This window comes from Nesoenas mayeri (genome assembly GCF_963082525.1).
Source record: "Nesoenas mayeri genome assembly, chromosome: 1".
Taxonomy (NCBI): Eukaryota; Metazoa; Chordata; class Aves; order Columbiformes; family Columbidae; genus Nesoenas; species Nesoenas mayeri.
In genome coordinates this window covers 207,727,897-207,747,162 of record NC_137541.1, presented here as the reverse complement: position 1 = coordinate 207,747,162, position 19,266 = coordinate 207,727,897, and positions in this window count along the sequence as shown.

Sequence of the window (19,266 nt, the reverse complement as noted above, 5' to 3'; positions counted from 1 at the left end):
GTACTGAGAGGAACATTGTATCATGATGCTTTAGTTCCTTCCAGTAAAAGTGTGAAGATTTGGATATAGATGTCTCTGGTGAGCTTTAGAGTTTTGGAATAATTTTGTCTTAAATTACTGACAAGTTGCCTTCAGGGAGTTAAAGCGATCAACATACCAGAAGGCTCTGATCATCACGAAAGTTAATCTGAGTAACCTGTCCAAGCAGGAGCTTAATTATGAGCAAGATGAGATCTTCTTATTCAAAAGAGTTGTTGAGAAGTATTGGCCAAAGGCCGAGAAAAAAAGAACAACCTGGAGGTTACTATGAAAAGTAGTAACTGTGGTTTTACTTGCATCAGTGCACTAGGGTATTCAGAAACTCAATGGCCCTTCTAGAAATGTTTTTTATCACCCCTCTATTTGGTAACCTTAACATCAGTGTCTCAGATGAGGACAGCTGGGAGATGTCATCACCACAGAGACATTGGCCAAGAATGAATTATAGTGATGGGAGGGTTGGAAAATGCACCAATTTTTGGCAGGCTTACTCACACAAGTAAAAGTCAGAACTTTTGGTGGAAGCTCATCAGATTTTTCTAAGACTTATAAAGAAAGGAGTAGTTATACTTGGATAGCTGTTACATTGAGAAAATTCCTGCTATTCTTCTAAGAGCAACAACCATCAAAAAGGATCATTCATCTTTTGTGTCTATCTCCTGTAAATGGTCAAAAGTCTCCAAGGTCAAAGTAATATATCCCTCCTAAAACTATAATACATTAGCTATTGTGAGCTGAACACCTGTTATTCTTCTCTTAAACACTTCTTTCCCACAACCATCTGGGTTTTGTAGCAATCATTCCTTTTGGGGTTCAGGTTGCTGAGGTGTTAAGATCTAAAAGCAGTCACTGTCATTCTGAGATGAGGAGGTCTATATACTGTTAACTATATCACAAAATAGCTACTGGATAATCTCTAAGATGGATATATGGTAAGTTAGGAGGTATGTATTGGGAGAATGAGGAGATTTTCAGCAGGACAGAAATAATTCATGAATCATACAAACATACTTGTGAAATTTAGAGTATGACAGAGGATATTTTAAGGGATTCCCTTTCTGAGCCCTGGCAGCAGATGACTACAGCAGTTCTTTCTGTGCTGGAACATCTGTTCATTCTGTGGAGATTAATATGTAGAAATGAATGTTCTAAAGATCAAAATATAAAATTAATCACGTCTCCTAAATTTCACATTTTGACACGAAAAAAGTGAATAAAACCAGTCTCTGTTTGTTATAGCTGTACAAATGTTGGTGAATATTGTAGACAGCAAAAATACAGAGTTGTAGCTAGCAGGTATGAAAATGGAATCCAGTAACCATTTAGGCAATGTTCCTAGCCATTAGTGTGATTCAAGGGATACATAGTATTGCATATAAAAATAAATTGTTCTCTGTATTAGAATGGAATAGCTAAAGTGAAAGGTTTTCCAAAAAATACTTATAGCCTACCTGTGACAGAGCCAGTATAATTGGCCTTGTTCCAGCACTTTGTACAGTTTAAGTTTTACCTTAAACCACTAAATTTCGTCTGAATAGTCATGACTCTTTCAACACCAGAAATGTGATTTTTAAGACTTTAACCAATTCTCTAGGGAACAAAAACACTTCACATGCCATGCACCTAAATACAACAGTTTGAATTTTAAGCAACCAGCATTTGCAAGGAAATGAAATGCAATCTAAAGACCGGGAGTTTTTCAAAGCAGTTATTTGCAGAATAATAAGGCTTACAGGGAATTGCAATGTGCTCCGGGAAAACCTGCAGACAGTAGAGAAATTCACTGAATGGAATATTCATTATTTGCCTAGCTCTAGTCACTACCTCTCAAATGTTTCTGTTACACAAGGGAAGAACTGTTTAGTGTCCAATAATATTAGACAAACCCCAGTAACACAACAAACTTTCAGTTTTAGGTATGCTTCATAGACAAGCACAGAATTCAGGTTAGTGTGGGAGACACCCTTCAGAGTTACAGTTTCTAGCTTTGTATCTTTTGTGACAAAGAGGATCATGATTAATGCAACATCTTCCACAATCCGACTGCTCAAAAGAGATGGAAAAAACCAAGCAATTTCCTGGCCCAATGGAATCTTTATTAGCTTCCATCCTAACTCTCTTTATTTTCTGTTCAAGAGGAGCATTTTAAGATCTGTTTTTCAAACTATTGCTGTTAGGGAACTGCTCCAGAATTCAACTCCTTTAACGAAGAAAAGATGTCTTCAAACTTTTTTTCTTTTTCTTTTATTTATTTATTTTTACTTTTTTTTTTTTTTTTTTTTTTTTTTTTTTAACGTGCCAAAGATATCTCTTTGCTCCTGTTCCAGTGTTCTCCTTTAGTTTAGCTTACACTTTTCTGGCCATACTTAACTTCATGAAGAATTTACTCTCTGCTGTGCAGGGCTGAGCACAGTAAAATACAAAGGCTTGAAATTAATAAAACATTCAAATCATTTAATTTTAATGTGTGTATAAGAGACTTGTTTAAGTTACAATTTAAGTACATAAGGCTTCATACAGATAAGCTGAAATCTGTTTTTTAGGGCAAAATATTTATCTGACAGTCATACTTTTTCAAACATGTTTAATCCACAGTGCAAACAGGTGTCAATTCCCACTCAGTTATAATGAGAAATAACTTCCAAGAAAGAGATTTTATGTGTATGGACATTTTTCTAATTTTATACATTTGGGTTAAATTTTCCCATCAGGTTACTGGACTAAAGGATCCCCTCCATGAACACAAGGAAATACAAACAAATGCTGACAGGCACAGAGTGGTTCCCAGTAATCCCATAAGAAATATGAGCCCCTGACCTGGTCCTTTCTGGGGAGCCTTGGGTGAGGGTATTCTCTGTTCTTCACGCCTGCACGTGTATGGGGTTCTGAGTGCCAGCAAATGGGGTGGGATCAGGGGACACAGGGCGGATTTGACAACTCCTGGAAGATCCAGACTTCACGTATGTATTTATTTATATATATAATATATTTACCATTAGCAGACCTTCATCCTGATGAGCCAGAGGATAAAGCCATTTGCGCTGATTGTGTTTGTGTGCATTCTGTGTTTTCTTTATATGTTGATAAGAGCAACCAGGCATATGCGTATGTATAAATCTATTGAATACGTGCATATCTGTGTGTATGTGCCTGTATGGAATACATGTTCAGCCTCACTCCTGCCTTCAAACAGAGCTGCAGCAGCCTCACTTCTGCCAGGTTACTGCATTAGGTATCACAGTATCACAGTATGTTTGGGATTGGAAGGGACCTCAAAAGATCATCTAGTCCAATCCCCCTGCTGGAGCAGGAACACCTAGGTGAGGTCACACAGGAACATGTCCAGGCGGGTTTTGAATGTCTCCAGAGAAGGAGACTCCACAGCCTCCCTGGGCAGCCTGTTCCAGTGTCTGTCACCCTTACTGAGAAGAAGTTTTTTCTCAAATTTAAGTGGAACCTCTTGTGTTCCAGCTTGATCCCATTACTCCCTGTCCTATCATTGTTTGCCACCAAGAAGAGCCTGGCTCCATCCTCATGGCACTCACCCTTTATATGTTTATAAACATTAATAAGGTCCCCCCTTGGTCTCTTCTTCTCCAAACTAAAGAGCCCCAGCTCCCTCAGCCTTTCCTCATAAGGGAGGTGCTCCACTCCCTTAATCATCTTCATTGCCCTACGCTGGACCCTCTCCAGCAGTTCTCTGTCCTTCTTGAACTGAGGGGCCCAGAACTGGACACGATATTCCAGATGTGGTCTCACCAGGGCGGAGTAGAGGGGATCTACTAACCTCTCGATCTCTCTCGATCTACTAACCACCTCCCTTGTAATACACCCCAGGATGCCATTGGCCTTCCTGGCCACAAGGGCACAGTGCTGGCTCATGGTCATCCTGTTGTCCACAAGGACCCCCAGGTCCCTTTCCCCTACACTGCTCTCTAATATGTAATTTGCCAACCTATACTGGAACCTGGGGTTGTTCCTGCCCAGATGCAGGACTCTACACTTTGCCTTGTTAAATTTCATTAGGTTATTCCCCGCCCAACTCTCCAGCCTGTAACTCATAACATCTTCCAGAGGTCTTTTATTTACCTTTGACAAAGCTGCAAAATAATTCAAATAACAAATGCATTTCTCAAATCTGATTTGGGGAAAAAAATACCTGAGACCTTCAAGGCCTAAGGAAGGCATTAGAAAAAGGCAAATTGGTATGTGTTTGAGATACTTATTTTCACATTGTTTTTGTAAAAAGCTAGTTAAATTTGCCCAACACTGTATGCAAAAGCAAAACAAACGCAGAATTTTCTTTAAAAGGAGAATGAGCACAGTATATGTGTATGCATATGAACAAAGTGGCTAAAATAAATTTGCACAGGTTTGTACACACATCTATCTGATGAGCACTGGCAAAAGCCGGAGCACGTGTTCTTGAAACACATGACTCTGAATATATGCAGAGTTGGACACAATGGCAATTGTAGCCTGTGCAGCCCCATAGGCAAATTGGCACCTACAAGCACCAATTCATTCCTGACCCACCTGAGCTTTTAAAGACTTAGCCTGGCAAAACCAGTAGCATTTTTACCATATGTGGCACTTCACTAAAATGAAGAGATGTTAGAGAGACTGTTAGGTACACATCGGATTTTGATATATTAAACATGCATGCAGTGTGTGCCAGGAAGCTACTGCAGTTTTGCAGTGTCAAGAGTTGTCACGTATCAGGTAAGATATAATACAAGAAAAGCATTAGTAATGGTGCCATCTTGTGTTTGAAATCTGAAAGTGTTGCATAACTTTTTGTTTCGATAATCCATTAGTAAGTTGTTTTATGAAGCCAGAATATGCGAGACACTTCAGCCTAAATTTAAGTTGATAGAAAAGAAATCAGGTTTCGAGCCTTTGTTCTAAAAGTCGGTTTGTGTTTAAACATACAGGATTGTGTTTCAAATAAATGTTAGACATTATTAATCATCTAAAAGAAATAAAATAGCACTAGCAATGATTTTTCTCAGTCTCCCAATTAAGAAGTCTTTACACATTGCCTTTTTTTTTTGGCGTATATTTTAAACTGTGGATAGCACTCCAAATCTAAACTCCATAGAAATTCTGCTGCAAGGTTTTGCTACCAATTATTCAAAAGAGAAAACCAAGTAAATGCAAAATCATAGAAACACCAAGAAGAACCTGCAAATTGCACAAATGTTTTCCACCTACTTCTTCATACCTAAAATGACATAAAAAGACAAAAAAAAAAAAAAAAAAGAAGAAAAATTACAACCTTTTGGAAACAGAAAAGCTAACAAGCCATCACCAGGTCCATCTGGCTACAAATACACAGGAAGTCATAAAGAGCACTTGTTCTTAATGAAGATGATTTCTTTTCATGACAGGCTTACAAGATGCAAACTATGCAAAGAACTATGAAAACATCTCAGTATGCAGATAAACTCCATCATATACATTAAAATCCCAAATATATTTCAATGCATACACATGTGTTTCAGAATACTGAGGGTTCTGGTCAAAGTAAAAATACACATTTTTGGGTTTTACGTTTTCAACAATTTTTATCTAACCCCAAACAGTCCTGGAATGTGAAATATTTGGCATTTGAGAATTTATTTCATAATTTGTACCTGTCTTGGGCATGAAAATACCAGCTTCAGAAACTGAAAGCATACACACAGCTTGACCCTAAAAATGAATGCAACTTGATTTCAACAGAAACAGCTGAAGGTCCATTTTATTTAGACATCTATTATTCAGTGGAATATTTCAGTTATATTCATTGCACTGTGTGACAGAGAAGGCTGTACTAACTACCAGAAAACAAACAAACAAACAAACAAACAACAACAACAAAACCAAACAACACTCAAATCAACTTTCCTGAAGACCTTAAAATAAATTGTTACTTTCTAAAATGTATAATGACATGAATTTGTTGCATACAGTTTGCTGATGGATTCGGGGAAATAACAGCTTATATAGCTTATTTTTTATGTTAGCTGTTGGTGTTTGAATTGCAAATCTCTGGATACAAAATGTTTTACAATAACTGCTGAGCTGCAACATATCCTAAAGGAGGCTTTCAGTGTGGCAATAAGCAGAGTACGTTATCCTTCATCTGACTATGTAGTCCTGTTGGACAGAGTTCAAAAACACTTGGCTGGGCAGTATTCTCCTTTTGCATGGAGTAAAACGTGATCATTTGCAAACCACAGACTTTAATTTAACTCTTTTTTAATGTTGCTAGAGATGGTTGGTGTATCCTTGGCACCAACGTTTTATTTAAATACGCATTATAAAATCCAATCCATATTTCTATTAATATTGATATGAATGTGATTGCAACAACTATGGAACATTCTACATAAGTTGGTTTCAGTGACAGCAGCCTTGATCAACTGCTTCTCCATCACTCTCACAAATGCTTCTGGGTATTTTTTTTCCATAATGCTATCAGGGCATGGGGAAAAACTCTCTCCCAACTGATTAACCTGATATTTTCTCCTTTTTTTAAAGCTATCAGAACATCTACAAATTACTTCATCATGGCAGTGGGTAAAAACTGACGAGTTTCACTCCAGCACTTACTGCAAACACTACTTTTTAAGTCCCTTCACTCTCCCCCTCAGTTTGTCCCAGTACTCAGTAGGAACCAACTCCACAAATTCTTTTAGTCCATTAAACTGCCCATAGAGGGACTGACTTTGCACTGTGTTATTCTCTACAATGTTGTTAACACTCTCAAAAAAAAGTGTAAATTAAAAAGGAAGAATTTGTGGTGTGTTTTTCTGTTTGTTTGATTATCTGTTTTGTTTGCGTTTTGTTTTTCCATTCTAGGGATTGGTGCTTTTTTTTTTTTGTTTTAAGGACCCTCAAGTTCTACCACAAATCTGGACTTTCAGCATCTCTCATTAATAGTCCTCTTGGATTCTTGGTCTACTCTCAGCTCTACTCTTTAACAGTTATCTTTTTTATGTATTTGCCTTTTACATTTCTTTAGATAAGTTCTCTCAAACTGGTACCTATTAAAGCAGAATATATTCAGGGCATCTCCATATGTTTGTAACCTATTTCCAGACCAGGCACATAAAACAAAGTGGCCATATTTTTATGAAACTAAGTTATGCTCTGATTTTGGGGATGCAATTAATTTTTATCAGGCTATAACTGAAAGATACATTTTGAGATAGACTTGATTTTATGAGTTTAAAACAGTGCTTATTATGAATACTTTGTACAACACTATTTGTGTGGGGAAATTGAAGCTCATATTATTTTCAATAAATTATAAATGAGATATTTGAAATCTTTATTTGAGGAAAACAAAAAGAAAGGGGGAAAAAGAAAAGAAAGGGGGAAAAAGAAAAGAAAAAGGAAAGATAAAGAAAACCAAACCAAAAGGTAACAAACCCACCACCACACTGTCCCAAGAAGTAAAAAGATCAGTTCAGTGATACGTCATGATGGAATTTGTTAACTAAGTTCTAACATTTATGAAATATTGAGTGGAGAATCTGTCTACTGACCTGAAAATCAAATGATAAAGCTATAGATAGTGAAACAACGTTTTTAAAACAATCTGGCACAGAGAAAACAAACAAACAAAAAGCAGCAACACTAACAGAATTCTTCTGTTCTTTAGAGTAAAAGGACAATTTCAGCAGCTAGCAGGGGGTTGTGAAGAGATAAATCCAGCCTCACTGATCTCTGTTACGGATTGTGACCTGTAGGAAGCCTCAAATTCTGTATGATTTCATTATGTAGGACATTTTTAGAAATGATAGATACTTGGAAGCCTGTAGTCTTTCAGTAGCTTCTTGGCATCTCCTAGACAAAGCAGAGGTTATATAAAAACATTCAATGCTCAGATGTTACTGTCTGCTGAAAAATACTTCAACATAGATGTAAATGTTTTTGTAAAGACCAAAAAATTACTTAAATGGTTTGAGTCTTTTTTGAAGCTGTCTTGGAAAATTAAATGAAGGAGAAAAAACTTGAAAATCAATATTTGAACGTGGATATGCATGTGGAAAGATATTTTCACAACATCTTCACCAAGAGGAGCTTGAAACATCCCCCAGGAGGAATGACATGTGCCAACATGCCTGTGATGCAGCCCAAGGAGTGAGATGGTTTAGGAGACATCATGCCCTAACCCCACTCTACGCTTCACTGCAGACCTAACAGTCCATATTTTCTATACCAGCCTCCTCAAGCTGCAACTCCAAATGAACTTAATTCAGTGGCTTTGCAATTGATAGATGTTACAAAACCAGCTGTTTTTGTTAACATTAGCTATCATTTCCTAAAAATGAAACCAGAGTGATATCTCTAAGGAAATGCATTAACAAAAAATCTGCTCTGTAGATTTGAAACACCTATATTTCTGTTCTGCTTAAGCCCAGGTGGGACATTGCTCCTCATGACTGGGCAAAACTAAAATCTATGAATTTTACTTTAGCAGGAGTAACAAAATTATTGTTCTTTATATGACCAAAGTCAGTTAGAGAGAGAAACCAATACATCAGCTCAGGAATGGGGAGTTTTCATCAGAGAAACACTGAGGATACTGGGCATATCATGGGAAGACTGAAGAGGAGAAAAAGGAGCTATATATAGGAGCAGTAACGTCTCTTGGTTCTCAAAGTCTTCTGCATTTAAAGAATAAATTCTGGCAATGCTATTTGCCACTAAACTATTGGAGGATGCAAGCTCTCAACTTGACAAAATGTGTTAAAGTAACAGCCTGCTGACTCATGGCTACATTACATTGAAAGGATGTAAATATTTCATGAAGCATAAAGTGAGCAATGAACTGTGTAGCATTTCAACACTTGCTTACAATTCAAACAATTACAAACTAAAGCACAGTGAGTCTTCAGAAGGTGAGAGAGAGGAAGAGAAAGGAGGAACACCCTAAAACACTGTATGACTCATTAACAGATTTAACAAATACTTCTGACTCAGTCCATAGAGGAGCAAATCTTAGAAGGTGATATCAAGAGGTTGCAAGGTGGCAGAAGAACCTCACATCAGAACAACAGCACGAACCAAAGGAAAACCAATTTACTAGTTTAGGGCACTTTTTACATCATCAGATTGCAATTCCCCCGAGTCTTAGGGCATGTGTAACAGGGATGCCACAGGCAACTGTAGTAGTGATTTGGTGCAATGCTCTTTGGATAACAAATCTATGCCATAAGCCATTAAGCTTCATGTTGCTTTCTTTGATCACTATGTTGGCTGAGACAGGACTACAGGCAGTGGTCAATATAATAAATTTCGTCCAAGCAGCATTTCAGAAATGACTTTTTTTCTCTTAGTCTACATGAAAAACATACTGAAGCATGATTTTGGATCCGGCTTTCCCTTCTGATGATTGTGATGGGTCCTTTTGTTTCAGTAGATGAATAAATATTAATAAAAACAGGCTGTATCTGACGTTTCTAGCACAGTCCCAAATTTCTGTATTTCATTGTGCGCTTCAGCCAAGTATTCCAGTTATCTTAGCAGCTCTGTGGCAAATAAGGATCCCATCATCCACCTGAGTCTCCGTTACTAGTTCTGTTGCAATTAGCCACAAAAGTCACATGTCAAACTCACATCAAATGAGTCCAAACACTACTACTTGTCTAAAACTGAATCTGGTAAGGACTTCTTCCTAACTATGTTTTTGACATCGCCTGCACAACTTAAATAAAAAAATCATGGACTCAGAATCACAGACTAACTTAATTTGGAAAAGGTCATTGTCTAGTGAAACCTCTAGGGGAAAGAAGGGTCAGCTTCAAAATTGGATCTAACTCTGAAGTTAGACCATGTTTTTTGTGTGTCCTGAAATGGGGACCTTTTTTTCCTTACATCTAATTTGATTCTCCCTTACTGCAACATTTGCATTTTTCCTCCACTTCTTTCCTTGTTCACCTCTGGGAAGAATCTGTCTCTTAGTCTCTGCATGTTCCTAGTAGGAAACTTTAGACAGCAAGAAGATTTCTCTTCTCTTCTCCAGCCTGAACAACCAAGCTCTCAGCCTCAAATCCTGCATCCTGGCCAGCTTGTTGGCCCTTTACTGGACTCTTTCCAATATATCAATATCTGTCTTTTACTACGGAGTCCACAAGTGACAAAAATACTGGACGTGAAGTCTGAGAAGGAAGTGGCAGGAACTGTGAGCATAAAAAGAATGGCTATCTAACAAAGAATCACAAAATCATCCAGAAACAAAGGACCTTAAAAAACAATGAAGATTGAAGCTTTAGCTCTTCTCACGTTGTAGGAAATCATATCCCCTTCCTTACAGGAAGCCCAGAATGAAATGTCTGACAAGCAACACAAATAAATAAGTAAGGAAGTAAGTAAGTAAATAAATAAATAGCATTTACATCTAACACTATGATGGTGAGACAGCTAGGAAAGGAGGATGAATGTGCAAGAAGAGTCACTGTAAATACATCAGAGGTTTAATTCCTGACCCCCACTGCTACAGCTGGCAATAACAGACCTTTCCTGGTTCTGCTTACCTGCTTGGCGGAGTCCGCATGGCTGCAGAAATCCAGCTGTAATCAGTATATTTGTTGGTCTCAGAAGATTGTTTTGGCTCCAGGTGAGTAAAGTGTCTCTCAGACTTGCTCCTCATCTGACATGTTGGAGCTGCAGTATGACAAACTAGCCCATCCTTTAAAATATTTTCAGATTTCTGACTTGTGTTTGCTTTGCAGTTGTGTACAGCTGTGCTGTGTACAGCCAGTGATGGCAATATGAATTGTGCTCTAAAGAATATACTTTATATTTTATATACATTTTTTTCTTCATATTTTGTATTCCAAGGCAAACAAAACAGATGTAGACCAGTTAGGTCTGTAGCAGTTTTAACCTGCACTCTACTGTTCAAAACCAATACTGCACAACATTTCTAAAATCAATCTATTCTTGAATGCTTTCTTTCTTTATGCAACTAAATTTGCATATCCTGCAGCTGAAAAAGGCATAATTAGTAATTTGTCATTAATTTAAGCGGGAGCAGCTATAAAAATCTTAGGTATTTACATAGTTCTCATAAATTAGAGTCACAAACTGTAATTTGTTAAATTAAAATTCTGCTAAAAGCTTGCATTTACATAGATGTTCAGATGTTAAAGTGTTGACAAGCATTTTAAAATCAACACTACTGGCACACTCATAATTCATGCCAGTGAGCTGTAAAGGTTTATTTGGGAAGTTATTTGGACAGTAAAATATGATGGCCAGTAAGAAATTGCAATTGTAACAACTCTCAACCAATGAAAACATGTATCTTTTTATTAGGAGTTGAAGATATTTCTATGGAAGATCTGCATGCATGATCATTGCCAAAAACAGAGTTACACTGATTAATGTAGTATATCTTCTTGGGCTAATCCCATGGTCCTGATTCATACTCACTATTTGCAAGAAAAGAAGATCAGGAAACGGGCTGCACAAACCTCTCTGGAAAAGTCAGCCCTAGGTACCTGATGGAAATTTGCAGATGAAGACACCAAACAAGGTGTTCACTTCAAAAACCAAACATGAAAAATGTAAAAAGTCAAAACTGTCTTATTTTAAGATCTGTGTCAGTGTATCTGAATTTGAAACGGAAAGGTCATGTTAATGTCTGGGAAAGTTCTTTTCTATAATGTTGCAGCTGTCAGTGGTACTAATGCGAATAGTGAGATGGTTAATGGACTGAAAGAGAAACATCAATGCCAGGTCACCCATTAGCTGACGCAAGTCAGCATAGATCTACAGGGGAATAGCTAGCTTTGTGTCCTCTAAGAATCTGTCATATAATACACTTAAAAAAAATAAATTAAAAAAAAATTACTTCTTAGTGCTGAAGAAGGAATGATTTAGTCTTTTAAAATATAAACATCAAGAGTATCCTGGGTAGATCAGTGATTCTATTTTTGTTTTCAAATAACACCCTGTGTAACCAGACATGACTAACTTATGACTAAGTGGCTATGCATAAAAACATTTGTATAACTATAGAGAAATAAGATACTATAAAATTTCCTTCTACAAGGTCAACAGGGTTCTGTACAAGCAGAAATGGATAAAATAGTTTTGGGATATGTCTGCTGTATAGATATGCCAACTGTGACAAAAGACGGAAAATTAAAATGACCAGTCAGTGTTTAGTGATGGTGTCAGGTGGGGTGTTCTGATCTTCTTCAGAAATCTATAGAAAATCACTTTTTTTTTTTTTTTCTTTTTTTTTTTCTGGCACAGCTGTTTATCCACACCAGAACTGGTGAGGGAATACCCTCTTCATTGATTCAGCAGAGGATTTCAACAGAGTTTCCCAGATTCATCTCACTTGGCCTGAAGTGCTGACACTAGGAAGAGTTTTGCTCTTAGTGCAGTGAAAAAACAAACCAGGACAGCCATGATCGCAGTTGGGCTGAAACTCCCTCTGAAGACATCTGGCTTCTTTCTGTCCTCTGCTCACTTGCAGAGAAACAGCTCTTTTCTCATCCAGGTGCCTAAAGATTGATAAGATGGATCAACACCGTTGTATTTCAAAGACACAAAGTATGAGCTCTTGCTGCATTTTCCAAACCTCTCTTTAAGTTTTTTACTCCTCTTTGATGTTTTTTCCTTCTTGGAAAACTGCATATGCACATTTCCATATACTCTAGTCTTTACCTACAGAGGTGCCATACAATTTTATATCTATCTTTCATTTTATTGTATTGTCCAACCCAAGCTTGATGACATTTTGCTAACATTGTACCTATGTCCATGCCTATATCCAGAGGTAAGCTTTCAAGAGGACAGTCTCTACTCTGCTCTGGTGAGACCGCAGCTGGAGTACTGCATCCAACTCTGGAGCACTCAGTGCAGGAGAGGCATGGATCTTTTGGAGAGGGGCCAGAGGAGCCACAGAAATGATCAGAGGCTGAAGCAGCTCTGCTGTGAGGACAGGCTGAGAGACTTGGGGTGTTCAGCCTGAAGAAGAGAAGGCCCTGGGAAGACCTTATTGTGGCCTTTCAATACTTAAAAAGGGACAACAGGAAAGATGGGGGCAGACTTTTTAGCAAGACCTGTTGCAACAGGACAAAGGGTTTTAAAGTAAAAGATGGGAGATTCAGGCTAGACATGGAGAAGAAAATTTTTACACTGAGGGTGAGGAGATGCTGTCCCAGGTTGCCCAGAGAGGTGGTGGATGAACCATCCCTGGAGACATCCCAGGCCAGGCTGGACGGGGCTCTGAGCAACCTGATTTGGGTGAAGATGTCCCTGCTCATGTCAGGGGTTGGACTGGATGAGCTTTGAAGGTCCCTTCCAACCCAAACTATTCTATGATTCTATGGTTCTATGAATTGTCTCTCTTGAATTCCCTTTCTACCCAGCTGCCCTGACAGAGCCTTCACAACCCCTATTAGCTACAGAGTAATCTATTCCTTAGATAAATTGAATCCTTAGTGAATGTTTGTGCTTGTCTCCATCCCAAAAAGCACTGAAGCAGTTTGCATACAAGAATCTCATCAATGTTGACCTGAATCAGCTACTCTCTAGCATTAGATCACAGGTATGAGCTAAGGCAATGCCCTGGAAACTGGCTGTAACTGTAAACTCCTAATGGGTACAATGGTATGGCAGAATACCGTCTGTTCAGCGAGAACTAGTGTGCAGTCTGGTGCTTTGTACTTTGACACTTATCATGGGGTTAGATTCTCCACGACGTTTAACAGATGTATGTGACAGCAGCCAAGCTGCTGATTGTAGGTGTTGAGAATGCATGTCAATGAAAGCAAAAATTCAATAGAATGAAAAAAAATTACATCAGATATAATTTCAAAGTAATAATTGTCTATTTTCATTTGATTTGATTTGTGAAGTATTACATTTCCTTCCTTACTCTGTGGCACTTTACTTAAGATTGAGTCTCACAATCTAGTCTACTGTAAGCTCCTTAGAGAACAGAAAATTACGTTATCAGTGCTTAATTTCCGTGCACAGCTTGCCACAGTGACTAGCTACCCTTAGAAGAGAAGCTGAGTTATTTGTTACAGCAAAGCATGCTGCTAATAATAAGATTAGAGGTGATGCATGCTCATATTTTCACCATTACCAATAAAGCCTAAGTCCCATGTGTTTAACTGCTCAAATCTTCACAGTGATCTGCTTTATAAAATGCCAGGCACCCAGGAGTTTCCACAGAAGTCAGCAGAAACAGTGCTCAGCAGTTTTGAAAACAGATTTTGAAACGAGAATAATCATATCATCTAACATTTTTCATCCTATTGGCTCCATAAACATATTTAGTTGTCTACATAAGCTTTTAGAGACTTTCTTATAGACAGATGTATCTTAAAAGAAATTCACATTGTCTCTGGTTTTCAGTTTTGACACAATCTATGTTTCTTGGGAGTGGCATTAAATTCATCTGCTTTTGCATCATTTGTCAGTTTCACATAAGCAAAACAGTATAAATTTACCTTCATTTTTTAGTTTTTATCTTGTCACTTGAATATGATGATCAAAACCAGCTTGCCAGAGGTTAAATACTGGTTTTATAAGATGTTAGGAGTGTTGGAATTTGTTGTTGTACAGAAAAGAACACAGAACATGCAATATACAGTGACAAACTTGTTATTCAGTCTAAGAAATTTACAGTAAAACCATCACTGTCAGTGAAATAGTCAACACTCATTGAGAACAAAGATTTTATTTTATTTTATTTTATTTTATTTTATTTTATTTGTTTTGTTTTGTTTTGTTTTGCTTTGTTTTGTTTTGTTTTGTTTTGTTTTGTTTTGTTTTACTTTGTTTTACTTTGTTTTATTTCAAAATTTACCTGCCCATTTATCATTACCTCTAAGTATTGTCACTGAAATATCTTATCTGGGAGACCATCAAATGTCAGCAAATACAATGAGAAGAATATTAGCCAAATTTCTGTCAGGAATGGTTTAGGCTGAGGTGATCTAGAGAGGGTAGGAGGATAGGTATAGGAAGAAATGACGACTGTAAGTTCACTGCTTTTATCAATATGCTTTCATAAAGAGAAACAGATCAAGTTATGAATACATTGCTTGCATATATTCCTCAATATATGAGATTCTTTGCTCTTCTATAAAGAAGGAGAAAGGAAGATTGTTTCAGAGAGAAGTTTATCTTAATGTTTTAAGCCCTAGGTGGTAAAAACTGGCACTTGCACTCAGAGCTGGTGATGAGGGTTAGTGTATAGGACCACACAGCCAATTGCAAAAGTGCCTACAAAATGTATTAATTGATAGTCTTACCTGCTCTCAATCTGTTTCATTGACACACTGTCAATACCTACCTTTGTCCCTTGTGTTCAGCACAGATTACATTGACAGCTTCAATTCTTATTCTCCTGTCTCTAGTGCCTCTGATGAACAAGCACTGAATAAAATTGTACCATTGAAATAGAACAGAAATGTGGCTATGGTGAAAGTTCCAGAAGCAGATCACACATCAAGACCTGATTTGTCTTAAGCAAACACACTCTTTGGAAAAGATCTTCTTATCTCCCTTAATTTAGTGGACGTATAGGTAACTAGAAAACTAGGGAAGTAATTTGGCCAGGCACGTGTCCCTATCTCAGCGTTTAACTCAGCTGCAGATGAAGATGAAACTTACCAATTTTTAAAAAAGAGCTTGAATTCTGAAATTTGGTAGAAACTGTCAAGAGTTTTCAAGGATATTTTAAGATGTTTTCAGGTGTCTGAAGTATCCAAGAGGCCAAATCCAGCAAGGGTTTTCTGAAAGTACCTTGCCAAGCATTAGTGCCATCGGATCTCCCATAGGACATATATGCATCTGTTTTCTTTCCAGGGCGATGACAATGTTGCCCCCTCTGCCCTCAGGTTGCTCAACCACGACACAAGAGGTGTGGGTCAACCAGTCACAGCCTCCAGGCATTTAAACCCAGTTTGCAGCAGAATTCATGAATCAGCACACCAGAGTTTTGGCTTAGAGAAGGGAAGTTTCCATTCCTTACTCCTGAACTCCTGAACCTGAGCAGAACGGACTGAAGAATTCAAGTGGTCAGAAGAACAGAGGTAAAAGGACTTAGTAGCTGAATAATTCTAAAAGCCTTTTGAGATCAGGGAGTTTGGAGAATCTGCTTCTGTTCCTAGAACTGTTGGAATTTTTCTATTAAATCAAAATGAACTGAGGAACAAGGGAAAAAATATTGACTAAGACTCATCATATATTGAGCCAGTGGAATTTTCTCCAATTTACCATTTAAAGTAGAATCCACATCATAGATAAATATCTGAGCTTTTATGGAATTGTCTGACTCAAATAAGTTTTTTTGGGAATATAGCTGGTGAAATCCACTAAAGCTGTGTTGACAACACCTAAGGAAGGCAAAGAAAAACACTTCAATTTGTCTCTGATTCAAGAACTAAACTAAATTTTGGAAAGCTCTGTGGGGCTGTTGAGGTTCTTAAGGGCTGTGGTGGTTCATAAGAGTAGATGGAAGGGGTTTGGAGGTAAAGGATATACACATGTACTGCCACATTTAATTTATGCATCATATTTGCAATTCAAAGTCAAGATCCAAATCCAATCACTGCCATAGTTGCTTTTCTGGTCCCTAACCAGAAACCTACAGTTATGATTCAGTCTTCCCCCTCAGGATGCCAATCTTATGTACTGGTCACAGTAACCATATCCTCTTTTGGTATACTGGAGGTTTTATTATTATTTAAATAACAAAGAAAATAATCTTGACTGGTCTTTACCCAGATTTAATTAATGGTGACATACTCCACCTCCGAATAGCCATTCCTCTAAAACAGTCATAGCCTTATCAAAGATTCTAGTAAATTTTATTTTCTTATCTCCAGGTTCTAACTCTCAGCACAGTTGTTCTTGCTCTTGGGAACACTGGAAAATTTCTCCCTAATTGGTCATATGCTATCTTTTAAAGGTCATACCCATGATTCTTTTTATTCACTTGAGAACAATTCTTTTAAAGGGCAGGCCTGGGTGCAGATTTATAATCATGTTCCTATATTGTTGCTGGATGGAAAACCAAAAAAAAAAAGTAAAAAAAAAAAAAGTAAGCAATTCTATAGGGAAGTCAGTTGTCATAAGATTTCCAATCCATAAGACTTGACTGAGTTCCAGCAAGTTTTTCAGAAAAGCATCCAAAGTTCTTAAGTTTTCTCCATGCTGTGAAACTTTGGACATTTATATCTGTGCACATTAATTCATTTTTTATAAAAGTGATATTACATCCCACGGCTGACTTCTTATCTGTCAATCAAGAAGTTCTTTTAATAATATTTGAAAATACTAGAGGGCATTTATTTATCCTTTGAAAGAAGTAATTTAGGTCTCAGCAGGTAGTATGCATATGTCACTAGTTTAACTAAGCAAGGATTAGCAAATTAAAATGTAATTATTTTTTTTTTTACATAATTTGTCAAAATTATATGCTTTGTGTGAGTGACAGGTGGGTGGTAAATCTTTTAATACAAAGTGTATTCCAAAAGTTTGTGTGACTTTTTAGGGAATTCAGTGGAAAAGTAACTATTTATTTCATTATTTTATTTTAGTTAATATGGGTCTATCATAAACTCCTGTTAAACGTAGAGGAATTAGGCAACAGTTTGTGTTTTCCCAAACTGTAAGACAATTTACTTTTTCATAAACTCTGGGAGCACTCTAGGATCCTATCCAAAAAGCTCAAGGTCTCAGTAGGCTAGACAACTTCTCAGGGAAACAACAAAAGAAATGCAATTACCACTTTACTTGTGGAAAACCATATCCCAGAGGGATTATGTGACTTGTTCAAAGTCATGTAACAAAAAACAGGAGATGGAACTGGATTTTCTGGGTCTCAGAACAGTTCCTTCACTGCAGTCAGTGCCTGCAAACTTGCCTCAGACTGTTTTTCTCCCAGTCACTGCAACACATTCTGGTTCATTCTGCATTCAAAATTACGCAAAGAGGTGATTTAGACTACTTAACATGAAGAAGTGCTTTCAATATTAAGATAAAAATTTATGTTTTTTTTATATTAAACCCATGCAATGTCAAAATAATGGAACATAAGAGAAATGTTTTGGTAAAACTTACCTGAATTGTCTGTATTTGGTTATGGTTCATAGAAACTGCTTCATCTCACAGATGTGTGTTTTTATTTAATATGCTGTCATGAGATATTGTAAAAAGATACTACTGGGAGACAGCAAACAGGAGAAGGTTCCTCATTCCTGTTAGTCACATAGCCTTAGAGCATTTCCTATGTTACATAACAACATAATGCAGGGTACTTCTGCAGAGGCTTCTTAAATTTGAATAACGAACTGCCACACACCCGAACCTTGAGCATTAATAGCATCTACTCACTAGTCAGCTAACTACGTGAAAATGAAGGTGTACTTGGAATCAGGACTCTTAAAAAACATCAAAAATTGAATGAATTACAAAGTGGTCCAGGGAGGCCTCCTTAACATATTTGGTCTTTTCTTCACTTTCAAATGTTTATTGTTGACAGCAGTGTATCTGCTCAGTACTTGTATGGCATCATTTTGAGAGCATGGTGAGGAACTCCTGTTGCCTTTCTAGGCATAAGGCTGGACAGAATACATGGGAAGTCAGCTTGGGCTCATGGCCTGATTCAAAATTTTTGTGGGGGTCAATGAAGCATGCACTGATTTTATTGGATAAAAGCTGCATCTTTTGATGAAAGGAACAGGCAATACTCTATAGAAACAATTCTGAACGTTACAGATTTCAGCACAGGGAGATGTATAAGGATAACACTGATGACTCATCTTTTTTTGCTGCCATGATGTCTCTGCTAGAAAGGGATGCTGCAGTAATTCAACTCAACTCATGAAAAACACAGCTGATAAAAAATGTCAAAAATATTTTCATTTTTCGCACTTGCTGTCAACCACAAGGGACAACCTGAGAGCTGGCCATCTACCTAGGTACAGGAGTGGGAGCATACTATCTGCAGTTATTGTATGTTCACACTGTGGTCCAAACAGCAGCTGTAGGTGTACATGTTATTATTTTATTAGCTGAACTAGATTTGCTAATCCAGGAAGCCACTTTGGACCCTAAATGTACAGTGTATAGTAAATAACTTAGGCTTATACACAGGTTTTGGCTGACTGAAGTATGAAGAAGTTTCAAGTATTTGCAATGTGGATGTAGAGTATCATAAAATTCCTTATATGTGGCTAGAGGTAAGATTCAGAT